Source organism: Chelmon rostratus, chromosome 11, assembly GCF_017976325.1.
Source record: "Chelmon rostratus isolate fCheRos1 chromosome 11, fCheRos1.pri, whole genome shotgun sequence".
NCBI classification, from domain to species: Eukaryota; Metazoa; Chordata; class Actinopteri; order Chaetodontiformes; family Chaetodontidae; genus Chelmon; species Chelmon rostratus.
The window spans coordinates 22,711,798-22,721,112 of record NC_055668.1 but is presented as its reverse complement, the minus strand read 5'-3'; the positions used below and the strand labels follow the sequence as shown (position 1 = coordinate 22,721,112).

Genomic DNA, 9,315 nt, shown 5'->3' with positions numbered 1-9,315 from the left:
TCTGAGAAGGACTGAGAAGTAACGCCTCTCTCACCTTACTCCCCATCACCCTCCCTCCCTTCTTCTCCCTCACACACTCACTCCATCTGCTTCATGAACATGAGCCGGCTGCCTTCCCTGCCTCTCCGAGCATCTCTGAGCTGTTTTGACATATGTGCTCTCCCTCTCTGCTTCTTTCTTTTTTCTGTCTTTCCACCAATCCCGTACCCCTCTCCGTACCTCTGCGCCTCTCTGTTTTCCCCTCCAGGACAGGAAAAGGAGCGGTAGCAGGGAGCACCAGCGAAGAAGACTGACCACAATAACAGGAAGAGGAAGTGGGCAGTGACCTGTGTGAGAGAGGACTGTGGTCGGACAGCTGTGGTTCAACGCTTTTGGCCACTGGATGAGAAAACCACATCAGAGGCGACAGCAAGAAAAAGAGCAAGAGAGACTCAAAACCTGTTGGACTCCTGAGGAAAAACCTGAGGGGGGAAAAGAGGGTGACATTTTTGGGTAAAAACTTTAGAGCTGGAGTGACTGGTGTTTTTACCTGTTTGAGAAAAAACACTCAACAGAGCGATATCTCAGCATTTACCTCCTGAGTGAACTCTGGTTTTTGATCCTAAATCTGTTGCACTGTAGGTTCGTCCATCTCTGGGATACATTCACAAGAGGAATCAACCTATACTTCATCATCGCAGACGTGTCTTATTTTGTGTTCCACCGTCCAGAAAGGGATTTGTACAGAAACCTGGTGAATCCCTGCTCGTACAACAACACCTGCTGCTCTCCCTCTGAATCACAAACAGCAGCAGACAAAAAGGAGCGAGAGCGAGGAGGTGGTTTTACTCCCTGTTGAGCATCCGACCACCTACCAGCCACTAATTTCTACCACAACCTGCCACATTAATAAAGTATAACCCCAGTGTGAGTGAGCAGGAAGAGCACCTGGAAGGATTTGGACTTCATTTTGGACCAGAACAAAGGTCTGATCAACTGTTAAGACTCTGCTTGGCTTGGACTTTCTGTCTGTGTGGTAAGTTTTCCTTTTCTTACATTTTTGTGTCTCAGGGTTGGGAAAATCGAAAGGGAAATACTGATTGCGCAACTGTGTTATGTGTGTGTACGTGCGCCTGGTGAACGAGTATGTGAGTAGGTGCTACAAATGTACAGATAGACACGTCCGGAGCTTTCCCATTCAGCAAGTGGGAGTGTGAATCTACATTTCATTCTGATTGAAAAGCAGTATGCAGCAGCATAGCCAGAAAATGTAACCCAGATCCTTTGAAAACGCTCCAGGCTACTTTCCCAGTCACTCCAGGGTGAAACGCTCATGAATACCGGCCAAACTGTCTCGAAGACGGGACCGAAATAACTTGAAATGATGGTTATAACCCCTTTAAGGACAGGCTGTCGACCACCGTCACTGTTCACATATGTTATGCCAATGATCTCGGACAGCTCGGTGTAGATTTGAATGCTGTAATTGAGCACTGTTCCCCCCCAGAGGCTGAACTGTCATTCCTGAAGACAGACTGCTGTGACCATTAAGACGATACAGGATGATCTGTGGACAGAGGGGAAAAAAAAATTAAAAGCAGACTAAATCCACCAGGAGGTCGTCAGCTGTTCATTTTGAAGAGTTCCACATAGAGGAGAAAACATATTTTTCCTGCAGCTGTCAACTTGATGTCAAGTTGGTGTGGCTATAAAATATTGATGACACCATTTAATATTTCCAAAGTAGGCAAGATCTTGCCAGTTGAGTGGTGTCATTTTGTCAGCTGAAGACTTCCCTGCTATACACTTCAATATTTCATTCCTCATCTGCTTATGCCAAACATCACATGAAGGGGTGGACAAAGCTACATTTCACAATAAAATCTCAATAAATTCTGTTTTTGTGAAGACAGCTTTTGTTGAGATGCTGTTTTGGAGGCTGTTCTGATGATTTCTGATGCTCTAGTTTGTGGTGTAGTTGGATTCCATTACACTGTGAAGCGTTTCCATTATTTTGTCCTCCCTTGTGCATGTGACTATACTCTGTAGTGAAGGATGTTCTCTGTGGATCTGGATCCATGGCCCGGAGTGACAGAGGTGATTTGATTTGGTAGTTACGTCCAAAGCCGTTGATGCAACTAAACCCAGCGGTCTAATTCCTGGAGAGGGAACTATCAGGGAAAATCCTTTGGGTGCCATCTGGGAGACTTCACCCTCCCACACACACACACACACACACACACACACACACACACACACACACACACACACACACACACAGAAGATTCGTGATTAGAGCCATTCATTCATTCAGATATATGTCAGAGTGGTTGACAAGCTGTCCAGCTGTGGCGATGTTAGCTCGGCTGAAGTCGCTGATTACAACTGAAAGACCCAGTTAGGGTTTTATTTTCAGTGACTGACCTGTATTCTGTATTTTATAGAATACTTGTATTCACTTGAACAAGTTTTAATTCAGTTTATCAACATTTTTAAACCAGTTTTTACATCCCATAACCAGAGAATAGATCAGTAGGGACATACAATCATCCATGGACGAAAAGGAGAATAAAATTGAACTAATGAAATTTATCACTAATTTGTTTCATGTACTTGAAGCCAACCTTGACTGGCCCATAGCTTCAGCTCCACCTCAGTCCAATATAAAGAATATGAGGCGGCCAAATGATGCAAACTGGCCTGATGGGACAGATTACTTCCTTTTTTTTTTTTAAAGCCAATCAGCAGCACCTGCAGATGTGATCTGTTGGTTGGAGATGATTTAAATAGAACTGCTTGAACAAAATGTGCATGAATTATATTGTCCCTTCAGATCGTTCAGTATGCTCTGAATGGACAAGAAAATCTGCAGACAAGAAAATCTTAATCCCACATAGTTGTGCTACTTTAAGGTTTTCAGTATTTCGGGGTGCTGTAGTTTATAAATTTAGCCTTCAGCAGAGACAGGGGCTGACAGCTGAGCCAGAGCCAATGTGGATAACACGCTAGGCTTTAAATTACTTTCAGATGACTGTTGGTCATTACTGTCGGTCTTCAAGCTGCCCGACATCATTCATAGCGGCTTCACTTTAATAAAATCTGATTTGTTTGATTGTGGAAGAAAATAGAATTAAGTAGAAAATGCAAGAACACCAATCAGGGCATGAATACACTCTGTGACATGACAGCGAGGACACAGTGTGTGTGTGTGTGTGTGTGTGTGTGTGTGTGTGTGTGTGTGTGTGTGTGTAGTAGCAGTTCCTGGTGTGACTTGCTGGCAGACAGATTGTTAGAAGCTGTTCTGTGATTAAACCTGTTTTAATCTCAACAGTAGACATACACTGCAGTGTTCAGCAGCCCTGCACCACAGATTTGAGCCTGGGAAATCACTTCCTGTGCCGCATACAGGCAAATAAACAAACCCCTGGTTTTAGGGTACAAAAACTGGACTAAAGTTAGCTAAACTGTGTCAAACACATAATTTCGAGACAGATCTTTATGTAACAGGACTTCAAGGCAGAAGCTTCTCAAGTGCTCACAGGGGCTGATGTGTTCATATGAAAGTGCTGGAAAGGATGAACAACATATGTTCATGTGAGGTGTGGTGTTACAGAAAAGGTCATGTGATCATCAGAGCCAGCAGGGTTCCTCCTCTGGGGCCCATGGGTAGCCTCACAGCCACAAACATCATGCAGTCCAGTCGGGGATCTCCTTGAAATGTTAAAAAATGCTGAAAGATTGTCAAAAATGGAAAATGTTCCTCCTCTGGGGAGCAAGAAGGAGCTCAATATATGAGATGATTATCTGCAGACGTTTTGATATTTCTTGTGGACATTGGGGCCTCAGCATGCTGATAAAGGTGCTCTAAGTTCAGGGGGTCATCACGAGCTTTAGGAATCGTCCTCTGGGTACCGTCAAAATCCAGAACAAAGACACACACTCTGGACCAGAGTGTTGATGGGCAGATGGACAGACTCACTAACTGACGAACCAGTCATGCTAAGACTTAAAACTACACCATCATATCTGACAGACGGAGAGGTTTTTAGTTTGCTCCTTTCAGGCAGTAGAGAGTGACGTCGGTTTGGGTTGACACCTGCAGCAGTTAGTGTTTTTCACACCAACCAAAGAAATATGTCGATAAAGAGCTGCTGTTTCTGTAACTGGACTGTAGATGCATCAATCAATTCATGCTTGTTGCCATTTTTCTGGCTCTGGCATTAGAAGATGATGACCCTAATCTTTATTTTCATCTAGAAAAACTTAACTTTTCATACTGAGTAAAGAACCATCAGAGAGCACAACAGCACACCTATTTGAGTCGCTTAAAAATGAGAGATTCAGAGCTCTGGGACCAGGCTAGAGTCTTCTTGTATGCTCAAATTAGCCATATTTATATAATTTCAATTAGAAGAAATTATTTTGATGTTGCATTTCCTGCAAATGATGCAAAGTTGCAAAGTGTCAAACACAGTGGAAGAGGAGGCACCATTCACCAGTGTCCAAGACACGCTCAATGACATGCAGGTGATTACAGATGGGGAAAAAAAGACGAATACATCCCTTGTCCCTCCTTAGATTTCATCATGAAAACCATGAGCTGAATCTCAATTTCTGTCTTTAAAACACAGAATCGGCTCAACCAGACTTGTGCCTGAACTTCAACGACCCTTCAGCAACTGCCAGGATTATGAAGTCTTGTTGACTCGTTTCTGTGCTTTAGCCTTTGGTTGAGTGAAACTAGGTCAGACCTGTCTGCCAGTCACAAAACATCCCGGAGAATGACAACTGTATCTCTGCTCCTCCGTCAGACGCACACACACTCCCTTGCCTGCGGACAATGTACAGATGTAATTACAGATATTCCTGGATGTTATTTATTCTTCGTACCTCTGAAAGATGCCTTTGATAAATGAGGCCATAAATAACTTTAATCCTGAAGTGAGATTTGCATGTATAGCTGCAGTTGAGAGGAAAATTAAAAGATGCGATTATCATAAGACTACTGGCATAAATAAAAATGACAGGTGTGAACAAAAATCTAAACACCATTTACCATCTTCTCGATCATACTCAATACCTCTGTCACTTTCCATACATCGGTCTGTATATCCTCCATGGGGAACTGGACGTAAATTGCAACTAAAAAGTCTGGTTGCATCGGTCAGTTTATCCTCCACACCATCTTTTAAGGTGCTAAATCTACTTTTAAGGTGAGGTGGAGAGAGTGACAGGGCTGAAAAAGAGGAGAGGTGAAGAAGAAAAGGTGCGAAAAGGAAAAAGGAGGAATGATAGACAGGAGACAGGAATAGACTGAAAAACAAGGTGGAGCTTTCACCTTGAGAGAGAATGAGAGAGAAGCAGAGAAATTTAAGAGGAGAGGAATGATTGAAAGAACGAGCAAGAAAGAAACAGGAAGTAAAGAGAGGACAAGAGTGTGAGACAGCAAGAGACAGAAGGACAGACAGAAGCAGAGAGACAGACAGAAACTCACGCAGACGTGCAGTCAGCAGCTGAATACCAGGAAGGGTGTGTCCACCAACTAATGATGACCCCTCATTAACACACCCGACGGCATTTCCCAGAAGGCATTGTGTTTACACTTCCTGTGGCTGATAAAAGGGAAGGAGTAAGGTGCTGCCCGCCGAACACGGAAATGCAGTTTTAAAAAATGCCCTTTTAAGGAAAATGCCCCCAACGGATTTACCCTCACAGACATGAATGTGTGTGTGTGAGCCAGTCATAGGATGTTACCGTGTGTGTGTGAGTAAGATGTCGTGTGTGATGGCGAGGAAAAAGTCTGGCTGGATTCTGAGCAAAGCTGCATCTCAAATGTTTCAGTGTTCTTCATACAAAAATATTTTTCCATAATATTCCAGGATGGCTAAAGCTCCATTTTGCCAAAACATTATCTATTATTAATCCAATAAAACTAATATTGCCATAGCAAATGTTTGGTGAATTTCTGGGTCAGAAATGTTATTTTTCCTAACATGTTACTGTAGATACGAAACTTTTTATTGGGTAACATTGACTCATATGTTCTTACATCTCTTTGGATTCCACCAATCACCACATAGCACGAGCAGCAATAGAACTAAAAACAAATGTCTGATTCACCTGTTTACTTTAAAGTACTGATCAGATGAACACCTGAACTTATCTCATCAATTCTAAGTTTGAAAAATGCTTCCTGTGTGCTCACATGGATAAAACAGCCATCCCTTTTACTCAACTGTCATGAGTATTTATCCACATTGTTTGCATTTTGAAACCTTCCTCAGTTTGCTTAAAATATGTAAATCACAATTACAATTTACAATGTGTTTACTGGTCTAAAGATAAAGATTACAGATTCTGTTTTGTTTGATGTTGTCCTCCTTGAAAGTCATTTAAGGACTCCATTCTTCCCATGTTTTTGGAAGGCACTGCGTGAGAACATACATGCACAGCACAGACTGCGATGGTTTGTGTTTGTCCAGATCGCGTTGAGAGGAAGGATGCGGGCTGACGACAGTAAAGGTTAAGCAGGATGAGGAGAAGGACACTGTCGGGAGACATGTTTGGTCTTAAACAGCCGCTGTGTGGAATGATTGAGGAAACCAGATGAACTCAGCTAATATCAGCTTCTGTGATGTGGGAAAATGTTTTTGCAAAACATGATCTTGAGGATGTAAGTGCGCTAGAGGAGACCATCGACTGTCAAGTGTAAGATCCAACCAACTCACACTTTTCAGAAATATGATTTGTCAGTTTTATTTATATGAAATTTAATATTTTATCTGTGTGATACAAGTTTAATTGAAGTTAAAAGGAGAAGCCCTTCTCCTTCCTTACATCCTAATTTTCCTCTTGTTGTGATGGTTTAGACAAGAGCTACGAACTGTTTGAGGGCCATACTCAGTGGCACCCCCAGAAATGTTTCATAGTGATAGCAAACATCGGGGGGCTGCAATTGAATCAGGGTATCAGGGTGGCCTTGGCTCCACCAGGTCCCCCTTAGTGGCATCCCTGGCCATGCTAGATTATTGAACACATATATCACACTAACCTCTGTGATGACAGGAAGTACTTCGCTTTGGCAAGGTGTCTGACATCAGATGGTAGTGATGATGATGATGATGATGATGTTACCCATTTTAAAGGGTTGGGTCAGTCAGTCTTAAGCAGAACTGGGTCTTTCCAAGCGTCAGTTTTGAAAAGAGCTGCTCTCAGTAGTAGGTTGTTGCTGTGCAGCTCAGTGGTTTCATGTTGCTGGTTGTCATGAGTTTTTCACACTCAGCAGCATATTCAGGTGTCACAGCAGCGTTTGCACTTGCAGAGCAGGAACATACAGTGTTTCCTCTATCCAGCTGCACTTGCCAAAGCTTTAATTTCACTTCAAATGAGAGCCGAGAAGCTGAAGCTTCACGTTCAGCTCTAAGAGGTTCTTGGTAAAGTCCATCATGAAGGCCAAATCACACAGGCACTCACTATCACTGAGTTTCCACAACAGGTTTCTCTTGATAGCACCATATAGTCTGGTGCTACCAGCAACAAGGCACCCCCTCACAAATTCTCCTTCTAAATGAGGTTTTAGCTTCTTAGCTATTAGCTCGCTCACCACAAAACCTGCCTGCGGTCTCTGTCAGAATGTGGTCTTGTAAAATCTGCTCGAGCACCCAAACTCTGCCCACTTTATCCCACTTTATCCCACTTTATCCAAAAGCATTTGTCCTTGCTGCTCATCCATTTTAGCATGTGACACGACACCACATCTACTTTCGTTTTGACAGGTGCCATGATGCATTTACATGATATCAACCGATACGTGTGTATTGCATTCAGGGACCACTTGGAAAAGTGTTAGCCTGCTATTTTATATTATTTTCTTTATAGATGAAAAAAGCAATAGTTTTTTTTTTGTATTAATGAATTGCCTTGTGGGTCATGGTGGTTCAAATGATCTCATGGCCCTATATGGCCTGGGGACTGGAGGTTCCCTCTTTTTGTTTTTTCCCAAATGGCAGTTGATGATAGAGGCGATGTAGGCAGTTGCCATGGCATTTGGAGGCACAGAGAAATAAATCACTTACTCTCAGAGTCACTTCTGTTTAATTAATTTAGTGCTGAAAAGACACTAAACAAAGCAAAAAACAACAGGAAAATTAAAACCCAAACAAAAGGATGTGAACTAAAGGCCAGAAAAACTGTTGAGTCTTTGTTTGAGCTGATTTGTGGGGAGCCGTGTGAAGAGGTCAGGGGAGGTCAGCAGAATACGAGATTAGGCCATTAGAGGGAGAAGACTTTGTGCCCGTTTAATCCCCTCATCGTAATCTCTCTCTTCCCTCCATGCTGCTAATGGCTGGAAGACAATAAAATGCACTAATCTGTCTACTGGGATGGCACAGGGCTGCGCTGAGATATCTCCTGGAGTACAGAGCACATATAGACTAAAATGTTTTGAAGATTATTTCCCTGGCATTTCTGCTTTATTAGATAGAGCCCAATGGGGGGAGACAAGACCATGGGGGACAGAGAGACAGACAGAGAGGGTCAGACTGCGGGAAAGAAAGAGGGAAAGCTAAAGTTTATTAGGCTGCTGCTGTTTGTGTGCCATATACATTTTATTTTGGTTAAATAGTCCTGAAATGGCTCGCAGGCAGGGGTAAATGATGCAAGGCAGTGAAACGTCTTCCGACTTGTTATCGCTCAAAAGCCATAAATCAGATGAGGTGCCAGTTTGGTTTAAATTTCTATATGTGATTCCACCAAACTTCATTTTCAATATGAATTATATTCTTAGCTTCAGACAATTTAGTGCGTTCGTTTGTGTGTTACATCGCACGCCACATCAGTGTTGTTGGTGATGTAACACACACCCTTGATGTTATGAGATACTGTGCTTTAAGTAGTTTGTCAGTGAGTCAGCCTTTGAACTCAATTGTGTCTCTATAAATGGTGGGTTTGATACATATTTTTGGCTTGTCATCATTTTCAGCATTGTGCAATATTAGAAAAAAATGCAGTTGTCAGACATTCATGTTCTCCAGAGGATGAATCCTAAAGACTTCTCCTACAGGTCCACCAGCAGGTCTGTAGTTGTGGTTTTGAGTGTTTTGTCTTGTTGGAGGGACTGACATTAAATTCTGATGCAGACAATCATGTTCTTTGTGAGCTTTGGTGATACCCAGTGCCACCATTAGGTCAAAATTCAATCCGTTCAGCACTTTGGTTGAACGTTACAACCTCACAGAGCTGTGATGTGGCGTGTGGACTTGTTGCTATAAGTAAAGGTGGGACAGCAAAATCCACTAAGAGTTATAAATGTGTTAGTTTGAAGGTGTATCTGGTGCC

At 42.6% G+C, this 9,315-nt stretch overlaps 1 protein-coding gene across 1 annotated transcript in view; it reads left to right on the top strand.

Moving 5' to 3' along the window:
- Positions 1-392: 392 nt before the first annotated feature.
- Positions 393-9,315, top strand: part of cdh5 (cadherin 5) — a 34,089-nt gene continuing 25,166 nt past the window's right edge. Inside the window, exon 1 of the mRNA XM_041947853.1 lies at positions 393-1,015. The gene's annotated coding sequence lies outside the window, so the exon portion shown is untranslated. The remainder of the gene's footprint in view (positions 1,016-9,315) is intronic.